Below are 21,407 nucleotides of genomic sequence, written 5' to 3'. Positions count from 1 at the left end.
TTACAATATAGTAGAGTTCCCTGTGCTATACATGAGATCCTTGTAATCTATTTTATATATAGTAGTGTGTACTTGTTAATCACAAATTCTTAATTTACCCCTCCTCACTTTCCCCTTTGTTAACTGGAAGTTAGTTTTCTATATGAGTATATTTCTGCTTTGTACATAGGTTCATTTGCATAATTTCTTTTAGATTCAACATATAAATGATATCATATGATATTTTTCTTTGGCTTCACTTCTCTAGGTCCATCCATGTTGCAGCAAATGGCATTGTTTCATTCTTTTCTATGGCTAAGTAGTATTCTATTGTATCTATGCACCACATCTTTATCCATTTGTCTGTCAATGGACATTTAGACATTTAGGTTGCGTCCATGCCTTGGCTATTGTAAACAGTGCTACTGTGAACTCTGGGGTGCATGTATCTTTTTGAGTTAGAATTTTTGTCTTTCCTGGCTGGATATATGCCCATGAGTGGGATTGTAGGATCGCATGATAGCTCTAATTTTTTAAAGGAATTTTCATACTGTTATCCATAGGGGTGTACCATTTCTCCAGTCCTTTCTTTCTTTTTCTGGAACCCCATTATTGCACCAATAATGCACACATTGGTGTATTTGATGTTATTCCACAGGTCTCTTAAACTGTCCTCATTTTCTTTCATTCATTTTTTTTTTCCCCATTCCATGGCAGGGATATCCACTACTCTGTCTTCTCATTTAACTTCTGCCTAGTTTTTCTGCTATTGATTTCTTCTCATGTATTTTCATTTCAGTAATTGTAGCCTTCAGCTATGCTGGGTGATTCTTTATAATTTCTAACTCTTTTTAAAAAATTCCTTTAATCTCTCTTGCTGTTTCTCCATTCTATTCCTGAGTTCTTGGATCATCTTTACAATCATTGCTCTGAACCCTTTCTCAGGTAAATTTCCTTCTCCACTTATTCTTCTGGGGTTTTATTTTGTTCCATCTTGTAAAACATTGGGTTTCCCTGGTGGCTCAGTCAGTAAAGAATTCCCCTGTAATGCAGGAGACTTGGGTTCAATGCCTGGGTCAGAAAGCTCCCCTCAAGAAGGGTATGGTAACCCACTCTAGGATTCTTGCCTGGAGAATCCCATGGACAGAGGAGCCTGGGGGGCTACAGTCCATGGGGTCACAAGAGCTGGACATGACTTAGTGACTAAACCACCAATGAAATGTATTCCTTTGCTGTCTCATTTTGTGTCAATTTCTATGTGTATTTTTATGCATGTGGACGTTAGTTATGTTTCTTGACCTTGAAGACGTGGCCTCTGTAGGGAATGTCCTGTTGTCCCATCAGTAACACCTCCCTCTCATCACCCAGGGGCCAGATAGTCCCAGGGTAGATTCTGATCTGTATTAGCAGACTCATCTCTGCAGGCTGTGGGACCATAATTTTCTTGCTTCTGGTATCTACACCCTAGTGCATGAGACTGTCTAGAGACTTGTTTGGGTGTCCTGGTGGGAGGGTGCTGGTACTGGCCCACCCGTGGTAGAGCTGGGTCTTGGCACTTTGGTGGGTAGGGTCCTGTCAAGTGGTGCATCTAGAGGTGGGTGCTGCGGGCTCAGGAAGTCTTCAGGCCTGTCTGCTGATGGGTAGGACTGGGTTCCCTCCCTGTTGGTTGCTTGGCCTGAGGCACTGCATCACTGAAGCTGATAGGATGTTGGCAGGGTCATGTCTTGGTGCCAAAATGCAGCTGTCCAGGAGAGCTTGTGCTGATGAATGCTCCCTGATAATTCTGCCCCCAGTGTCCTTTCCCCAGAATGAGCCACAGTCACCCCCACCCCCATATCCTTAGGAGACCCTGCAGACCAGCAGGTAGGCATGGGCGAGCCCTCTAGGAAGTCACTACTTCTGCCTTTGGTCATGGGCACCCTCCATGGCTGTAGTGTCTGTTTCCCCCAGTCCCATGGGGCACCTTCTGTCAAGCCCTGCTGGCCTTTAAATCAAATGCTCTGGGGACTTCTCCTCCCAAGCCAGACCCCCAGGCTGATGTGGGACTCAGAACTCTCACTTGTGTGGGACAACCTCTGCAAAATAATTATTCTCCAGTTTATGAGTCACTGACCCAATGTGGTAGGAGATTTGATTACCTAGGCAGTGTATCACCTCCTACCATCTCATTGTGGTTTCTTCTTTGTCTTTGGGAGTAGAATATCTTGTTTGCAGCAGAGGAGGACAGAGGATGAGATGGTTAGATAGCATCACTGACTCAGTGGATATGAACTTAAGCAAACTCCAGAAGATAGTGAAGGACAGGGAAGCTTAGCGTGCTGCCATCCATGGTATCGCAAAAAGTGTGACTCAACTTAGGTGACTGAATAACAACAACTTGTTTGCTAGGTTCCAGTTTGTTTTATTAATTGTTGAGCAGTTGTGGTTTTGCTGTGCTCGTAAGAGGAGGTGAGCTCAAGGTGGTCTACTACATTATCACCTTTCCAGAATTCTCGTGTGAACCCACTGGAGAGCTTGTCTAGTGAGGTGACAACACTGGATCACTGGGTAGACACATCTTCAACTGTATTCGGTGATCCTTAGCTTTCTCCACATTAGTATCCTTTAGAGCAGGGGTCCCCAACCTCCGGAGTCTAATGCCTGATGATCTGAGGTGGCACTGATGTAATAATGAGAGAGGTAAAGTGCACAATTAATGTGCTTGAAAGATCCTGAAACCATCTGTCCCACCCCAGTCCATGGAAAATTTGTCTTCCATGAAACTGGTCTCTGCTGCCAAAAAAAGTTAGGGGCCCCTGCTTTACAGGGTAAGCATTTCTTGCTTCATGTTCCTACCAACATTTGGTAATTTTGGTAGGAATATCTGGCACATTTTACATTGTGCCAGTTTTTGCCAGTCCAGTGATATAAAAGCTATCATGTGGTTTTATTTTACATTCTCTAATTAATAGGAAGGTGGGATATCCTTGCCCGTGTATATCCTGTGTCCTCTGTGTGAAATTCCTTCTTTCCCATGTTTTTTTTTTTTTTTTTTTCCATTTTACCCACCTGGTTGTTGGTCTTCCTCTCATTGATTTGTAGTGAGTGAGTGAAGTTGCTTAGTCATGTCTGACTCTTGCGATATCATGAACTGATACCATGGACTGTAACCCACTAGGCTCCTCTGTCTGTGGGATTCTCCAGGCAAGAATACTGGTGTGGGTTGCCACTTCTTTCTCCAGGGGATCTTCCTGACCCATGGACTGAACACATGTCTCCTGAACTGGCAGGCAGATTCTTTACCACTGAGCCATGTGAGAAGTCCTCCTTGACTTTTACTCTGAGTAAATGAATCTCAGGCTGCCCTTGTGGCTTAACTGGTAAAGAATCTGCCTGCAATGCAGGAGACCTAGGTTCAATCCCTGGGTTGGGAAGTTCCCCTGGAGAAGGGAAAGGCTACCCGCTCCACTATTCCATCCTGGAGAATTCTATGGACTGTATAGTACATAGCGTCACAAAGAGCTGGATGCAACTGAGAAGCCCCAGCAAGACGGTACTACGCATTGGAGTGGTGGCTGTGTGGCGCTGGAGTGACTGTGAAAAGATACCCCATGTCAAAGGGCAAAGGAGAAGCCCCAGCAAGACGGTAAGAGGGGAGAATTTGCATTTGGAATCAAACCCCATTCCTCCCAGAGACCCTCAGAGGGCTCAAACAAATATTGTGTGCACCAGGACCCAGAGATCCCACAGAGACTGAGCCAGAACTGTGTTTGGGTGTCTCCTGTGAAGGTATGGATCAGCACTGGACTGCTGCAGGGCCAGGGGCTCTGGATGCAGCAGACTTGGGTATGGCATAGGCCCTCTTGGAGGAGGCCACCATTAACCCCATCATTGAGCTGCTGGAACTTACACAGGACTGGGAAGCAGACACTTGGAGGGGCACAAACAGAACCTTGTACACACCAGGACCCAGGAGAAAGGAGCAGTGACCCCACAAGAGACTGACTCAAACTTGCCCAGGAGTGTTCAGGAGTCTCTGGTGGAAGCCTGGGTCAGCAGTGGCCTGCTACAGGGTTGGGGGCACTGAGTGTAGCAGTGTGTGCATGGGACCTTTTGAAGGAGGTCACCATTAGCTTCATTACCTCCACCACAGTTCAATTCAGTTTAGTTGCTCAGTTCTGTCCTACTGTTTGCGACCCCATGAACTGCAGCACTCCAGGCCTCCCTGTCCATCACCAACTCCTGAAGTCCACCCAAACCCATGACCATTGAGTCGGTGATGCCATCCAACCATCTCATCCTCTGTCATCCCCTTCTCCTCCTGCCCTCAATCTTCCCCAGCATCAGGGTCTTTTCCAATGAGTCAGCTCTTCGTATCAGGTGGCCAAAGTATTGGAGTTTCAGCTTCAACATCAGTCCTTCCAATGAACGCCCAGGACTGATCTCCTTTAGGATGGACTGGTTGGATCTTCTTGCAGTCCAAGGGACTCTCGAGAATCTTTTTCAACACCAGAGTTCAAAAGCATCATTCTTCAGCGCTCAGCTTTCTTTATAGTCCAACTCTCAAATCCATACGTGACCACTGGAAAAACCATAGCCTTGACTAGACAGACCTTTGTTGGCAAAGTAATGTCTCTGCTTTTTAATATGCTGTCTAGGTTGGTCATAACCTTCCTTCCAAGGAGTAAGGGTCTTTTAATTTCGTGGCTGCAATCACCATGTGCAGTTTGACCCCAGGTAAATAACAGGGAGGGAACACAGCTCCACCCATCAACAGAAAATTGGATTGAAGATTTACTGAGCATGGCCCCACCCATCAGAACAAGACCCAGTTTCCCCCTCAGTCAGTCTCTCCCATCAGGAAGCCTCCATAAGTCTCTTAGCCTTTTCCATCAGAGGGTAGACAGAGTGAAAGCCAAATCACAGAAAACTAAGCATGTGATCACATGGTCCACAGCCTTGTCTAACTCAATGAAACTATGAGCCATGCCATGTATGGCCACCCAAGATGGGTCGTGATGGAAAGTTCTGACAAAATGTGGTCCACTGGAGAAGGGAATGGCAAAACACTTCTGTATTCTTGGCTTGAGAACCCCATGAACAGTATGAAAAGGCAAAAAGATAGGATCCTGAAAGTTGAACTCCTCCAGTCGATAGGAGCCCAATATGCTCTTGGAGATCAGTGGAGAAATAACTCCAGAAAGAATGAAGAGACAGAGCCAAAGCATAAACAACACCCAGTTTTGGATGTGACTGATGATAGAAGTAAAGTCTGATGCTATAGAGAGTAATAGTGCATAGGAACCTGGAATGTTAGATCCATGAATCAAGGCAAATTGGAAGTGGTCAAACAGGAGATGGCAAGAGTGAACATTAACATTCTAGGAATCAGTGAACTAAAATGGACTGGAATGGGTGAATTTAACTCAGATGACCATTATATCTACTCTTGTGGGCAAGAATCCCTTAGAAGAAATGGAGTAGCCATCAGAGTCAATAAGAGAGTCCAAAATGCAGTATTTGGATGCAATTTCAAAAACAACAGAATGATTTCTGTCATTTCCACAGCAAACCGTTCAGTATCACAGTAATCCAAATCTATGCCCCAGTGAGTAATGCTGAAGAAGCTGAAGTTGAACGGTTCTATGAAGACCTACAAGACTTTCTAGAACTAACACCCAATGTCCTTTTCATGATAGGGACTGGAATGCAAAAGTAGGAAGTCAAGAAACAGCTGGAGTGACAGGAAAATTTGTCCTTGGAGTACAAAATGAAGCAGGGCAAAGGCTAGTAGAGTTTTGCCAAGAGAACGCACAGGTCATAGCAATAACCCTCTTCCAACAACACAAGAGAAGACTCTACACATGGATATCACCAGATGGTCAATACCAAAACCAGATTGATTATATTCTTAGCAGCCAAAGATGGAGAAGCTTTATAAGGTCAGCAAAAACAAGGCTGGGAGCTGACTGTGGCTCAGATCATGAACTCCTTATTCCCAAATTTAGAATTAAATTGAAAAAGTAGGGAAAACCACTAGACCATCAGGCATGACCTAAATCAAATCCTTTATGATTATACAGTGGAAGTAACAAATAGATTCAAGGGACTAGATCTGAAACAGAGTGCTGAAGAACTATGGACAGAGTTCATGACATTGTACAGGAGACAGGGATCAAGACCATCCCCAAGAAAAATAAATGCAAAAACGCCAAATGGCTGTCTGAGGAGGGCTTACAAATAGCTGTGAAATGAAGAGAAGCAAAAAGCAAAGGAGAAAAGGAAAGATACACCCGTTTGAATGCAGAGTTCCAAAGAAAAACAAGGAGAGATAAGAAAGCCTTCCTCAGCGATCAATGCAAAGAAATAGAGGAAAGCAACAGAATGGGAAAGACTAGAGATCTCTTCAAGAAAATTAGAGATACCAAGGGAATATTTCATGCAAAGATGGGCTCGATAAAGGACAGAAATGGTACGGACCTAACAGAAACAGAAGATATTAAGAAGAGGTGGCAAGAATACACAAGAATTGTACAAAAAATATCATCATGACCCAGATAATCACGATGGTGTGATCACTCACCTAGAGCCAGACATCCTGGAATGTGAAGTCAAGTGGGCCTTAGGAAGCATCACTACAAACAAAGCTAGTGGAGGTGATGGAATTCCAGTTGAGCTATTTCAAATCCTGAAAGATGATGCTGTGAAAGTGCTGCACTCAATATGCCAGCAAATTTGGAAAACTCAGCAGTGGCCACAAGACTGGAAAAGGTCAGTTTTCATTCCAATCCCAAAGAAAGGCAATGCCAAAGAATGCTCAAACTACTGCACAATTGCACTCATCTCACACACTAGTAAAGTAATGCTCAAAATTCTCCAGGCCAGGCTTCAGCAATACGTGAACTGTGAAATTGCAGATGTTCAAGCTGGTTTTAGAAAAGGCAGAGGAACCAGAGATCAAATTGCCAACATCCTCTGGATCATGGAAAAACCAAGAGAGTTCCAGAAAAACATCTATTTCTGCTTTATTGACTATGCCAAAGCCTTTGACTGTGTGGATCACAATAAACTGTGGAAAATTCTATAAGAGATGGGAATACCAGACCACCTGACCTGCCTCTTGAGGAATTTGTATGCAGGTCAGGAAGCAACAGAACTGGACATAGAACAACAGACTGGTTCCAAATTGGGAAAGGAGTATTTAAGGCTGTATATCGTCACCCTGCTTATTTAACTTATATGCTGAATACATCATATGTAATACTGGGCTGGATGAAGCACAAGCTGGAATCAAGATTCCTGGGAGAAATATCAATAACCTCAGATATGCAGATGACACCACCCTTATGGCAGAAAGTGAAGAACTAAAGAGCTTCTTGATGAAAGTGAAAGAGGAGAGTGAAAAAGTTGGCTTAAAGCTCAACATTCAGAAAACCAAGATCATGCATTTGGTCCCATCACTCCATGGCAAATAGATGGGGAAACAGTGGAAACAGTGACAGACTTCATATTTTTGGGCTCCAAAATCACTGCAGATGGTGACTGCAGCCATGAAATTAGAAGAAGTTTGCTCCTTGGAAGGAAAATTATGACCAACCTAGACAGTATATTTAAAAGCAGAGGCATTATTTTGCCAACAAGGTCCATCTAGTCAAAGCTATGATTTTTCCAGTAGTCATGTATGGATGTGAGAAATCAAGTAAGCTGAGTGCTTAAGAATTGATGCTTTTGAACTGTGGTGTTGGAGAAGACTTGAGAGTCCCTTGGACTGCAAGGAGATTCAACCAGTCCATCCTAAAGGAAATCAGTCCTGAATATTCATTGGAAGGACTGATTCTGAAGCTGAAACTCCATTACTTTGGCCACCTGATATGAAGAGTTGACTCATTTGAAAAGACCCTGATGCTGGGAAAGATTGAAGGCAGAATGAGAAGGCGACGACAGAGGATTAGATGGCTGGATGGCATCACCGACTCAATGGACATGAGTTTGAGCAAACTCTGGGAGTTGGTGATGGACAGGGAGGCCTAGCGTGCTGCAGTCCATGGGGTTGCGAAGAGTTGGACACGACTGAGTGACTAAACTGAAGTGAACTGAAATGAATCTTCCCACTGGTTGAGCACAAAGTAAGTCAACAGGATCCTGTTAGTCTTGCTGATTCAGGTGATCCAAGCTCAGCTTCCCTTGTGGCTCAGCTGGTAAAGAATCCACCTGCAATATGGGAGACCTGGGTTCAAAACCTGGTTGGGAAGATCCCCTGGAGAAGCGAAAGGCTACCCACTCCAGTATTCTGGCCTAGAGAATCCATGGACTACAGTCCATGGGGTTGCAGAGAGACAGGACTGATGGAATTTCACTTTCATACCAAAAATGTCCTTCTCAGATGTCTCCCCATGAACATTTTTTCATGCATTATCTATTTCTCCCTATCTTTTAAATTCTTGCTGCTCTCATGATTCACTCGTGCTTTTTATTTTAGTAAAAATAAAATTCCCCTTTGAATCTCAGATCCTTCTTTTTCCCACCTGCTACCCTCTGTGGGGCCTCCACATTAAGTCAAACTCAACACACACACAAAGATTCTTGCCTCAACATTAAAAAGATTTCCTTTTGACAAAATCACTATGGAAATCTCTGATTTCCTTACTGTATGCTATTTATAATTAGGCCTCAGTTAATGTTTTGGTAACCTACTGTATCAAAAACACCAAACCAGATCCCCAAACCTAGAACCAATAATCCTAAAATATACATGAAATCATACATGACCCAGACTTCCCAAAGCAATCGTGACAACAAATAACAAAGTAGGAGACATAACCCTCCCAGACACAACGCATTGTAAGCTACAGAACTCAGAGATCCTGGCACAAAAACGTGTAAAACAAACATTCTGCTAAAATTGGGCTAAATAGACACTATTATCATTTTAGGACTTTCTGGGAAACTCAGCAGGTAAAGAATCCACATGCAATGATGGAGACCCCAGTTCAATTCTGGGTTGGGAAGATCCCCTGGGGAAGGGATAGGCTACCCACTCCAGTATTCTTGGGCTTTCCTGGTGGCTCAGCTGGTAAAGAATCCACCTGCAATGTGGGAGACCTGAGTTTGATCCTTGGGAAGATCCCCTGGACAAGGGAAAGGCTACCCACTCCAGTATTCTGGCCTGGAGAATCCCCATGGACTATAGCCCACCAGGCTCCTTTGTCTGTGGGGATTGTCCAGGAATCCTGTGTCCTGCCAGGCTCCTTTGTCCATGGGGTCACAGAGTCAGACATGACCGAAGCAACTTAGCAGGCACACACCAACAGTGTAGGAGGGCTCCCTTTTTTCCACACACTCTCCAGCATTTATTATCTGTGTAGATTTTTTCATGTCCACATTTATTATTTGTGTAGACTTGTTCATGAAGGCTATTCTGATGGGTGTGAGGTGTTAGAAATGAAAACCATGTTATGGTTTTGGTTTGCATTTCTCTAATCATTATCGATGTTGAGCATCTTTTCATGTGCCTTCTGGCCAGCTGTAAGTCTTTGGAGAATTATGTTGTTATGTCTTCTGCCCAACTTTTGATTCAGTTGTTTGTGCTTTTTGAATTGGAGCTGAATGAGCTGGAGATGAGTGCCTTATCTGTCACATCATTTCCAGACATCTGCCATTCCATAGATACTTTTTCATTTTGTTCATGGCTTCCTTTGCTGTGCAAAAAGCTCATGAGTCGATTAGGTCGCATTTGTTTGTTTGTTTTTTCTATTGGGAGAACGGATCTAAGAAAAAATGGTAACGATTGCTGTCAGAGAATGTTTTGCCTATGTTTTTCTCTATGAGTGCATGGTATGATGTTTCCTGTTTAAATCCACAAGCTGTTTTGGGTTGCTTTTTGCTGAAGGGTGTGCATGAGGTTCTGCTTTCAGCAATTTACTGCGGCTGGCCAGCACCACTTGCTGAGGAACCTGTCTTTCCCCCTTTGGGTATTCCTGCTGCTTCTGTCAAAGACTGGCCGTGGGGGCAGACCATAGGTGTGTGGGTTGGGGACTGGGGTTTCTGTCCTTTTCCATTGTTTCACACATCTGTTTTTGTGCCAGGACCTCTTTGCTTTGAATTCTGCAACTTACAGTGTATTGTGTGATGTCTGTGAGGGTTATGTCTCCTGCTTTGTTCTTCATTGTCAGGATTGCTTTGTCAGTTCTGGGTCACATATGATTTCCTGTGTATTTTAGGATTATTGGTTCTAGTTCTGTGGAAAATGGCATGGGTAATTTGACAGGGATTGCATTAAATCTGTAGATTGCTTTGAATAGTATAGTCATTGTGAAAATATTACTGCTATCAATCCAAAAGCATGGGATATCTTCCATTTCTTTGAGTCCTCTTCAATTTTACTTTTAGCATATTATGGCTCTCAGCATGTAAGTCTTTCATCTCCTTAGTCAGGTTTATTCCTAAGTATTTTATTTTTATGTGATTTTATATTTTTAACACTTTTTATTGTGGTACAATATGCATAACAAAACATTTATCATCTTAATCATTAAAACTTTTTCTTTTTATATTGGAGGAGAGTTAATTTGCAATGTTGTATTAATTTCATTTGTACACCCTAGTGATGTGCTTATATATAAATTCTTTTTTTTTCAGATTCTTTGCTCATATAGAATGTACAGAGTTTTAAGTAAAGTTCCCTGTGCTATGCAGTAGGTCCTTGTTGATTACATATTTTGTATATCGTAGTTTGTAAATATTAATCTGAAACTTCTCATTCATTCTCTCCCACCACTTTTCCACTTTGGTAAAGATAAGTTTGTTTTCTCAGTCTCTGAATCTGTGAGTGTGTTTCTGTTTTGTAAATAACTTCATTTAATTTTTAAGGAACTTCTATACTGTACTTCATAGTGGCTGAAGGAATGTTCATTCTCAAAACAGTATAGAAGGGTTCCTTTTTATCTATGACCTCCCCAGAATTTCTTTGTAGACATTTTAATTTTGGAGATTCTGACACTTGGGTTCAGTTCAGTTCAGTCTCTCAATCATGTCCGACTCTTTGAGACCCCATGGACTGCAGCACACCAGGCTTCCCTGTCCATCACCAACTCCTGGAGCTTGCTCAAACTCATGTCCATTGAGATGGTGATGCCATCCAACCATCTCATTCTCTGTCATCCCCTTCTCCTCCTGCCTTCAATCTTTCCCAGCATCAGGGTCTTTTCAAATGAGTTAGTTCTTTGCGTCAGGTGGCCAAAGTATTGGAGTTTCAGCTTCAGGATCAGTCCTTCCAAAGAATATTTAGGACTGATTTCCTTTAGGATTGACTGGTTCTCCTTGTAGTCCAAGGGACTCTTAAGACTCTTCTCCAACACCACCGTTCAAAAGCATCAGTTCTTTGGTGCTCAGCTTTCTTTACAGTCAAACTCTCACATCCATACATGACTAATAGAAAAACCATAGCTTTGACTAGACAGACGTGGGTTAGCAAAGTAATGTCTCTGCTTTTTAATATGCTATCTAGGTTGGTCATAGCTTTTCTTCCAAGGAGCAGGTGTCTTTTAATTTCATGACTGAAGTCACCATCTGCAGTGATTTTGGAGCCCAAAAATACAAACTCTGTTTCCATTGTTTCTTCATCTATTTGCCATGGAGTGATGGGACCAGATGCCATGATCTTAGTTTTCTAAATGTTGAGCTTTACACCAACTTTCCATTCTCCTCTTTCACTTTGATCAAGAGACTCTTTAGTTCTTCTTCACTTTCTGACATAAGGGTGGTATAATCTGCATATCTGAGGTTATTGATATTTCTCCCAGCAATCTTGATTCCAGCTCGTGTTTCTTCCAGTCCAGCATTTCTCATGATGTACTCTGCATATAAGTTAAATAAGCAGGATGGCAATATACAGCCTTGACATACTCCTTTCTCGATTTGGAGCCAGTCTGTTGTTCCATGTCCAGTTCTAACTTGTCCAGTTCTGTGCTTCTTGACTGGCATACAGATTTCTCAGGAGGCAGGTAAGGTGGTCTGGTATTCCCATCTCTTTCAGAATTTTCCACAGTTTGTTGTGATCCACACAGTCAAAGGCTTTGGCATAGTCAATAAAGCGGAAATAGATGTTTTTCTGGAACTCTCTTGCTTTGTTGATGATCCAGCGGATGTTGGCAATTTGATCTTTGGTTCCTCTGCCTTTTCTAAATCCAGCTTGAACATCTGGAAGTTCACAGTTCACGTACTGTTGAAGCCTGGCTTGGAGAATTTTGAGCATTAAAATTCAATACTTTACAATACTTTACAATCTACAATACCCAAGTGGATACTTGGGTAGTGATCCCTGATTGTAGATTTTATTTGCATTTCTCAAATAAATACTAATGTTGCATATATTTATATGTGATCTTTGGCCATCTGTATGTCTTCTTCCTTCCCTCATTCCTCAGACAGTAAAGAATCGGCCTGTAATGCAGGAGGTCTGGGTTTGATGCCCAGGTTGGGAAGATCCCCTGGAGAAGGGAAAGTCTCCCTACTTCAGTATTCTTAAAGAGCCTGGAGAATTCCACAGACAGAGGAGTCTGACAGGATCCAGACCATAGAGTCACATAGAGTTAGACACAATTGAGTGATTAACACACAAACACACACACACACACGTGTGTCTTCTTTGGAGAAATGTCTATGTAGATCTTCTGCCCATTTTTTGAATGGGTTCAAAACACTTTGTGAATATTGAAGTGAATGAGTTATATTTTGCGAATATTTAGGTGAATGAGCTGTTTGTATATTTTGGAGATTAGTCCCTAGTCTGTCCCATTGTTTGCAAATATTTTCTGCCATTCTGTGGATTGTCTTTTCATTTTGTTTGTGGTTACCTTGCTGTGCAAAACTCATGAGTAAGATTAGCTCTATACAGTCAGCAAAAACAAGACCAGGAACTGACTGTGACTCACATCATGAACTCCTTATTGCCAAATTCAGACTTATATTGAAGAAAGTGGGGGAAACCACTAGACCATTCAGGTATGACCTACATCAGATACCTTACAATTATACAGTGGAAGTGAGAAATAGATTTAAGGGACTAGATCCGATAGAGTGCCTAAAGAACTATGGACAGAGGTTAATGACATTGTACAGGAGACAGTTATCAAGACCATCCCCAAGAAAAAGAAATGCAAAAAATCCAAATGGCTGTCTGAGGAGGCCTTACAAATAGCTGTGAAATGAAGAGAAATGAAAAGCAAAGAAAAAAAGGAAAGATGTATCCATCTGAATGCAGAGTTCCCAAGAATAGCAAGGAGAGATAAGAAAGCCTTCCTCAGTGATCAGTGCAAAGAAATAGAGGAAAACAATAGAATGGGCAAGACTAGAGATCTCCTCAAGAAAATTAGAGATACCAAGGGAATATTTCATCCAAAGATGGGCACAATAAAGGACAGAAATGGTATGGACCTAACAGAAACAGAAGATATTAAGAGGGGGTGGCAAGAATACACAGAAGAATTCAACAAAAAAGATCTTCACAACCCAGGTAATCACGATGGTGTGATCACTCACCTAGAGCCAGACATCCTGGAATGTGAAGTCAAGTGGGCCTTAGGAAGCATCACTACGAACAAAGCTAGTGGAGGTGATGGAATTCCAGTTGAGCTATTTCAAATCCTGAAAGATGATGCTGTGAAAGTGCTGCACTCAATATGCCAGCAAATTTGGAAAACTCAGCAGTAGCCACAAGACTGGAAAAGGTCAGTTTTCATTGCAATCCCAAAGAAAGGCAATGCCAAAAATGCTCAAACTACCTCACAATTTTACTTGTCTCACACGCTAGTAAAGTAATGCTCAAAATTCTCCAAGCCAGGCTTCAGCAGTGCATGAACCGTGAACTTCCAGATGTTCAAGCTGGTTTTAGAAAAGGCAGAGGAACCAGAGATCAAATTGCCAACATCCATTGGATCATCGAAAAAGCAAGAGAGTTCCAGAAAAACATCTATTTCCGCTTTATTGACTATGCCAAAGCCTTTGACTGTGTGGATTACAACAAACTGTGGAAAATTCTGAAAGAGATGGGAATACCAGACCACCTGACCTGCATCTTGAGAAATCTGTATGCTGGTCAGGAAGCAACAGAACTGGATATGGAACCACGGACTGGTTCCAAATTGGGAAAGGAGTATTTAAGGCTGTATATCGTCACCCTGCTTATTTAACTTATATACTGAATACATCATATGAAGTACTGGGCTGGATGAAGCACAAGCTGGAATCAAGATTGCCAGGAGAAATATCAATAACCTCAGATATGCAGATGACACCAACCTTATGGCAGAAAGTGAAGAACTAAAGAGCCTCTTGATGAAAGTGAAAGAGGAGAATGGAAAGTTGGTGTAAAGCTCAACATTCAGAAAACTAAGATCATGGCATCCGGTCCCATCACTTCATGGCAAATAGATGGGGAAACAGTGGAAACAGTGGCAGACTTTGTTTTGGGGGGCTCCAAGATCACTGCAGGTGGTGACTGCAGCCATGAAATTAAAAGACACTTAGTCATTGGAAGAAAAGCTGTGACCAAGCTATACAGCATATTAAAAAGAAGAGACATTACTTTGCCAACAGAGGTCCATCTAATCCAGGCTATGGTTTTTCCAGTAGTCATGTGTGCATGTGAGAGTTTGACTATAAAGAAAGCTGAGCACCAAAGAATTGATGCTTTTGAACGGTGGTGTTGGAGAAGACTCTTGAGAGTCCCTTGGTCTGCAAAGAGATCCAAGCAGTCCATCCTAAAGGAAATCAGTCCTGAATATTCTTTGGAAGGACTGATCTGAAGCTGAAACTCCAGTACTTTGGCCACCTGATGCAAAGAACTGACTCATTTGAAAAGACCCTGATGCTGGGAAAGATTGAGGGGAGGAGGAGAAGGGGATGACAGAGGATGAGAAGGTTGGATGGCATCACCGACTAAATGGACATGAGTTGAGTAAACTCCGGGAGTTGGTGATGGACAGGGAGGCCTAGTGTATTGCAGTCCATGGGGTCACAAAGAGTCAGACACAACTGAGTGGACTGAACTGAACTGAAGATTAGGTAGCATTTGTTTCTTTTTGCTTTTATTTTTATCGTATTGAGAGACTAGCCTAAGGAAACACTCATATATTTTATGTCAGAGAATGTGTTGTCTATGATTTCCTCTAAAACTTATATGGTGTGCTGCCTGGGTTCAAGTCCTTTAGTATTTTGAGTTCACTGCCATGCATGATGTGAGGGTGTGTTCTGATTCCATTGATTTCCATGCAGCTGTCCAACTTTCCCATCACTTGCTGAGGAGACTCTTTTCCCCATTGCATATCTTTGTTTCCTTTTGCAAGATTAATTGACTGTAGGTGTGTGGGTTTGCCACTGGGCTTTCTCTTTTGTTCCATTGATCCATGATGGTCAGTATCACGTTGTTTTGATGACTGTTGCTCTGCAGTATTGCCTGAGGTCTGGAGAGGGCCCCCTGATCTGTTCTTTGTCCTGAGGATTTTTTGGCAATATTGGATCATTAATGCTTCCATATAAATTTCAGTATTGTTGGTTCTAGCTCTATAAAAACATGTTCACAGATATTTTGATAGAGATTGCATTAAATCTGTAGATTTCATGGGGTAGTATGGCCATTTTAACAATTTAATGCTTCCAATAAAATAGCTTGTGATATTCTTCCATTTCAAGTTCCTTTATTAATATTTTTTAGTTTTCACTTCTTTTGTCAGGTTGGTTTCTATTTATATAATATTTTGCAACCATTTTATTTTCATTTCAACTTTATTCAAGTTTCTTGTGATACAATATGTACAACATAATTACCATTTACTCATTTTTTAAAGATTTTATTTATATGAAAATAGCATTGATTTAATGCAGCATTAGTTTCAGTTGTAGAGCCTACAGATTTATTTATACGTGTCTATTCTTTTTTTTTCTTTTCAAAATACGATATAGAAAGTGTTGAGTAAAGTTCACTGTGGTCCTTGTTAATTGTAGAGAGTAGTGTGTATAAATTATCCCCAAACACCTAAACTATTCCGACCCATCTCTTACACTTTGGTAACCATAACTCTCTTTACATACTCTGTGAGTCTGTGGCTCTGTTTCTCAAGTCTGTGTCTCTGTTTTGTAAGTCAGTTCATTTAATTTTTGAGGAAGTCCCTTACTGTTCTCTCTAGTGGTGGTACCACTTTATATTCCCCCCAGCAGTTAGCAGGGTTCCCTTTGCTCCACTCTGTGTCCAATAATTCTTATTTGTGAGCATTTTAATTATGGAAATTCTGATAGTTGTGGTGATACCTTACAGTGGTCTTGATTTTCATTTTGTCTGATGTTGAACATCTATTCCTGTGATTTTGGCTATCTGAAGGTCTTCTCTGGAGAAATGCCTCTATAGATCTTCCATCCAGTTTTTGATATGGTTGCTAGTGTTTTGATATTGAGGTGAGTGAGCTTTTTGTACATTTTGGAGATTAGTGTCTTATGGATCACATCCTTTGCAATTATTTTTTCCCATTCTCTGTTATTTGCTTTTTGTTGTACAAAAAGCCATAAATTTGATTAGGTCTCTTTTTTTTTTTTTTTTTCTATTGCCTTGGGAGCCTGACATAAGAAAACAATGGGAGGATTTCTAACAGAGTATGTTTTCCCTTCATTTTTCTCTAGATGTTTGTGGTGTGATATCTCCTATTTAAGTACTCTAGCCATTTTTGAGTTCCCTTTTTTGGCAGGCGTGTGATTATTTAACTAACTTCAGTGATTATCTGTGGCTGTCCAACTTCCTTATCCCCACTTGCTGTGGAGACTGTCTTTCCCCCATTGTGTATTCTTATTCCTCTGTCAAAGATTAATTGACCATAGACGTGTGGGTTTGTGCCTGGGGTCTGTGTTCAGTTCCATTGTCCCATAGGCCTGTTTCTGTGCCAGGACCTCCTTGTTTTGAATACTGTAGCTCTTTACTGTTTTGTGAATTTAGGGAGGGTTATGCCTCCTGTTTTGTTCTTGGTCTTCTGGATTGCTTTAGCAATTCTGGGTCATGTATGGTTCCATGTCAATTTTAGGATTATTGATTTGAATCACGTGAAAAACATCATGGGTAATTTGACAGGGATTGCATTAAATCTTTGGACTGCTTTCATAGTATGACCATTTTAGCAACATTAATGTTTACCATTCAAGAGCATGGCCTATATTTCCAATTTTTTGCATCACCTACAGTTTCCTTTCTCAATATTTTATGGTTCATAGTATATAAGTCTTTTGCCTCTTTGGCCAGCTTTGTTCCTGTGTTTTATTTATTTTGATGCAATTTTATTTTTTTTTTCAAATTTCTATATTATGGTAAAATATGCATAACAGAACATTTATCATCTTAATCATTTCTTAAGTTTTTCTTTTGTATTGGAGAAGAGTTAATTTGCTTTGTTGTATTAGGTTTATTTGTATAGCCTAGAGTGTGCTTATACATAAATCTATTTTTTTTCAGATTCTTTTTCTATATAGGTTATACAGTGTATTGATCAGATTTACCAGTGCTATGCTTTAGGTCCCGTCGATTGTTTTGTGTATAGTTGTATGCATATGTTAATACTACTCCTAATTCATCCCTTCCCACCACCTTTCCCCTTGGTAAGGATGTTTGTTCTCTTGGTCTCTAAATCTGTGTGTTTCTGTTTTATAAATAAGTTATTCTTTAAAACATATAACCTTATTTACTCTTTTCTGTGCTGGTCTTTGTTGCTGCATGAGCCTCTGTCTCGTTGCAGGGATCAGGTTTGTGCGTGGGCTTCTCGTTGCTGTGGCTTCTCTTGTGGCGGAGCACAGGGCCTGCAGGCTTCAGCAGTTGCAGCACATGGGCTCAGTAGTTGAGGTTCCTGGGCTCTAGAGCACAGGCTCAGTAGTTGTAGGGCACGGGCTTAGCTGCACATTGGCATGTGGGATCTTCCTGAATCAGGAATCAAACCATGCCTCCTACTTTGGCAGGGGATTCTTTATCACTGAGCCACTAGGGAAGCCCTAAATAAATTAATTTTTAAGGAACCTCCATACTGTTTTCATAGTGGCTGAACAAATATATATTTTGACTGTATAGAAGGGCTCCTTTTTCTCTACAACCTCTCCAGAATTTATTTGGAGACATTTTAATTATGGAAATTCCGATACTTTTGTGGTGATCAGTGACTGATAGATATCATTGAAGTGAAGTGAAGTGAATTTGCTCCGTTGTGTTCGACTCTTTGCGACCCCTTGGACTGTAGCCTATCAGGCTCCTCCGTCTATGGGATTTCCCAGGCAAGAGTGCGGGAGTGGATAGCCATTTCCTTCTCCATTAGCATTTCTCTAATAATTATCAATGTCGAACATATTTATATGTGCCTTTTGTCACATGGACTTCCCTGGTGGCTCAGACGGTAAAGTGTCTGCCTTCAATGCTGGAGACCCGTGTTCAATCCCTGTGTCGAGAAGATCTCCTCGCGAAGGGAATGGCAACCCACTCCAGTACTCTTGCCTCCCCCGCCCCAAAACAGGGGCTCAAATAAATATTTGTCTATGGACACACCACCCTGAACGCACTCGGTCTCGTCTAATCTCGGAAGCTAAGCAGGGTCAGGCCTGGTTAGAACTTGAATGGGAGACCACCTGGGAATACCGGGTGCCCTGGGCTTTTTTTCTTTGGACTTTCCTGGTGGCTCAGATGGTAAAGCGTCTGTCTACAATGCGGGAGACCTGGGTTTGATCCCTGAGTTGGGAAGATCCCCTGGAGAAGGAAATGGCAATCCACTCCAGTACTATTGCCTGGAAAATCCCATAGACAGAGGAGCCTAGTAGGCTACAGTCCATGGAGTCTGACAGAGTCAGACACGACTGAGCAACTTCACTTTGGCCATATGTCTTTGGGAAAATGTCTATGTAGATCTTCTGCCTATATTTTGAATGGATTTTTTTTTTTTTTTTTATTGAAGTGAATGAACTGTTGTATATTTTGAGGAGTGGCCCCTAGTCTGGTCCATCATTTGCAAATATTTTCTCCCATTCTGTGGGTGGTCTTTTCATTTTGTTTATGGTTACCCTGTAGTGCAAAAGCTCCTGAATTTGATTAGGTAAGATTTATTTCTTTTTGATTTTATGGTTATTGCTTTGGGAGACTGGCCTATGGAAACACTCATACATTTTGTGTCAGAGAATGTTTTGTCTGTGATTTCTTCTCAGACTTACATGGTGTGATGCCTTAATCATTTTGATTTCATTTTTGTGTATGGTGTGATATAATTTCCGTGTGAGTTCCATGTAGCTGTTCAGCTTTCCCAATGCCACTTGTTGAGGGAATTATCATCTCCCCATTGTATATTCTTGTTTCCTCTATGCCAGATTAACTGATTGTGGGTTTATTACTGGGCTGTCTCTTCTGTTCCATTGATCCATAGGTTGGTTTTGTTCTTTGTCCTCAGGATTTCTTTGGCAATACTGGGTCATTTATGATTTCATATAAATTTCAGTATTTTTGGTTCTAGTTCTGTATAAAAATGTCCATGACCATTTTGATAGAGATTTCATTAAATCTGTAGATTTCTTGTGGTCGTATGGCCATTTTAACAATTCTTCTGCTAAAAGAACATGTGATATTCCCCCATTTATTTAAATCTTTTTCAAATTCCTTTATTAATATTTTATAGTTCTAAGGATATAAGTATTTCACTTCTTTGTTTAGGTTGATCTCTAAATAATTTAATCTTTTGCTACCATTTTGTTTTCATTTCAGTATTATTCAAGTTTCTTTATTGTGATACAATATGTACAGCATAACATTGACCATCTTAGTTATTCTTTAAGGTTTGCATTGATAATAAAATTGTGCCAATTTATAGTGCTCTGTTGGTTTCACTTGTAGAGCCTAAGGATTTATTTATTCATATATCTATTATTTTTCTCTTTTAAAAAGTACCCTATAGTGAGTACTGAGAAAAGTTCCCTGTGGTCATTGTTGATTATATATTTTGTGTAGTGGTGTGCATGTTTTTGTTGTTCAGTTGGGCAGTTGTGTCCAACTCTTTGCGACCTTTTTGACTGCAATACACCAGGCTTTTTTGTCCTTCAGTATCTCCCTGAGCTTGCTCCAACTCATGTCCATTGAGTCGGTGATGCCATCCAACCACCTCATCCTCTATCACCCTCTTTTCCTCCTGCCCTCGATCTCGCCCAGAATCAGGGTCTTTTCCAAGGAGTCAGTTCTTCACATCTGAGTCTTGATCTCAAAGTTTGCAACTATTTTCTCCCATGGGTTTTTTTTTTTTTTTTTAATCATTATCTTTCTGGGTTTCCCTTGCTGTGTAAAACATCGTAAGCTTGATTAGGTCCTATCTGTATATCTTGAGTTTATTTTTTACTGCCTTTAGAGACTGACCTATGATTTCTGTCAAAGAATGCTTAGCCTACTTTTTCCTTTAGGAGTTAATGGTTTGTTGCCTCTTATTTGAGTCTTCAAGCCAGTTTAGTTCCTTTTTGGTGAATGGTGTGTGTGTGGGTTGTAATTTCAGTGACTGTCCTATGGCTGTACCACTTTCCCAAGAGCACTTGATGAGAAGATGGTCTTCTCTCACTTGGGTTGGGTTGGCCAAATTGTTCCTTCAAATTTTTCTGTAGCATCATACAGAAATATCCAAATGATATTTGTGGCCAACTCAATATATTCTTGCTTCCACTGTGGAAGATTAATTGGCCATGAGCGTGTGGGTTTGATCCTAGGGTCTCTGTTCTTTTCCATTGTTCCATAGGACTGTTTCTGTGCCAGGACCTCCTTGTTTGAATATTGTAGCTCCATAGTGTTGTGTGCAGTCTGGGAGCGTTATGCCTTCTGCTTTGTTCTTGGTTCTCAGGATTGCTTTGGCAATTCTGGGTCATGTATGTTTCCGTGTAAATTTTAGGATCATTGGTTCTATTTCTGTGAAAAATATGCTGGGGAATTTGATAGGGATTGCATGAAATCTGTAGATTTCTTTGGGTAGTATGGCCATTTAAAAATATTACTGGTATAAATTCAAAGCATGGGATATATGGTTCTCAGCATATAAATCTTTCATCTTTGTAGTCAGGTTTAATCCTAAGTATTTTATTTACATTAATCTGATTTTATTTTATATTCCTAAAATTTTCTTTATTGTGGTAACATGCATATTATAACATTTATCATCTTAATCGCTGAAAAAATTTTGTTTTATGTTGGTTTAGAGTTAATTTACAATGTTGTGTTAATTTCATCTGTACAGCCTAGTGATGTGGTCATACAGAAATCTGTTTTTTTTTTTTTCAGGTTCTTTATCATCTAGGTTACATAGGATATTGATTAGAGGTTGTTGTGCAAAAGCTCACAAGTTAGATTAGGTCGCATTTTTTTCTTATATAATTTTATTTATCTACTTATTTATGGCTGTATTGGGTCTTCTTGC

General features: G+C 41.0%; 1 pseudogene; it reads left to right on the top strand.

Annotated features, from left to right (window-relative positions):
• The first annotated feature begins 18,509 nt into the window (after window positions 1–18,509).
• On the top strand, window positions 18,510–18,628 carry LOC113901984 (annotated as a pseudogene).
• The last annotated feature ends 2,779 nt before the right edge of the window (window positions 18,629–21,407 follow it).

Source organism: Bos indicus x Bos taurus, chromosome 11 (assembly GCF_003369695.1).
Source record: "Bos indicus x Bos taurus breed Angus x Brahman F1 hybrid chromosome 11, Bos_hybrid_MaternalHap_v2.0, whole genome shotgun sequence".
In the NCBI taxonomy this organism is placed as follows: domain Eukaryota; kingdom Metazoa; phylum Chordata; class Mammalia; order Artiodactyla; family Bovidae; genus Bos; species Bos indicus x Bos taurus.
This window is presented reverse-complemented; position numbering and strand designations above follow the sequence as displayed.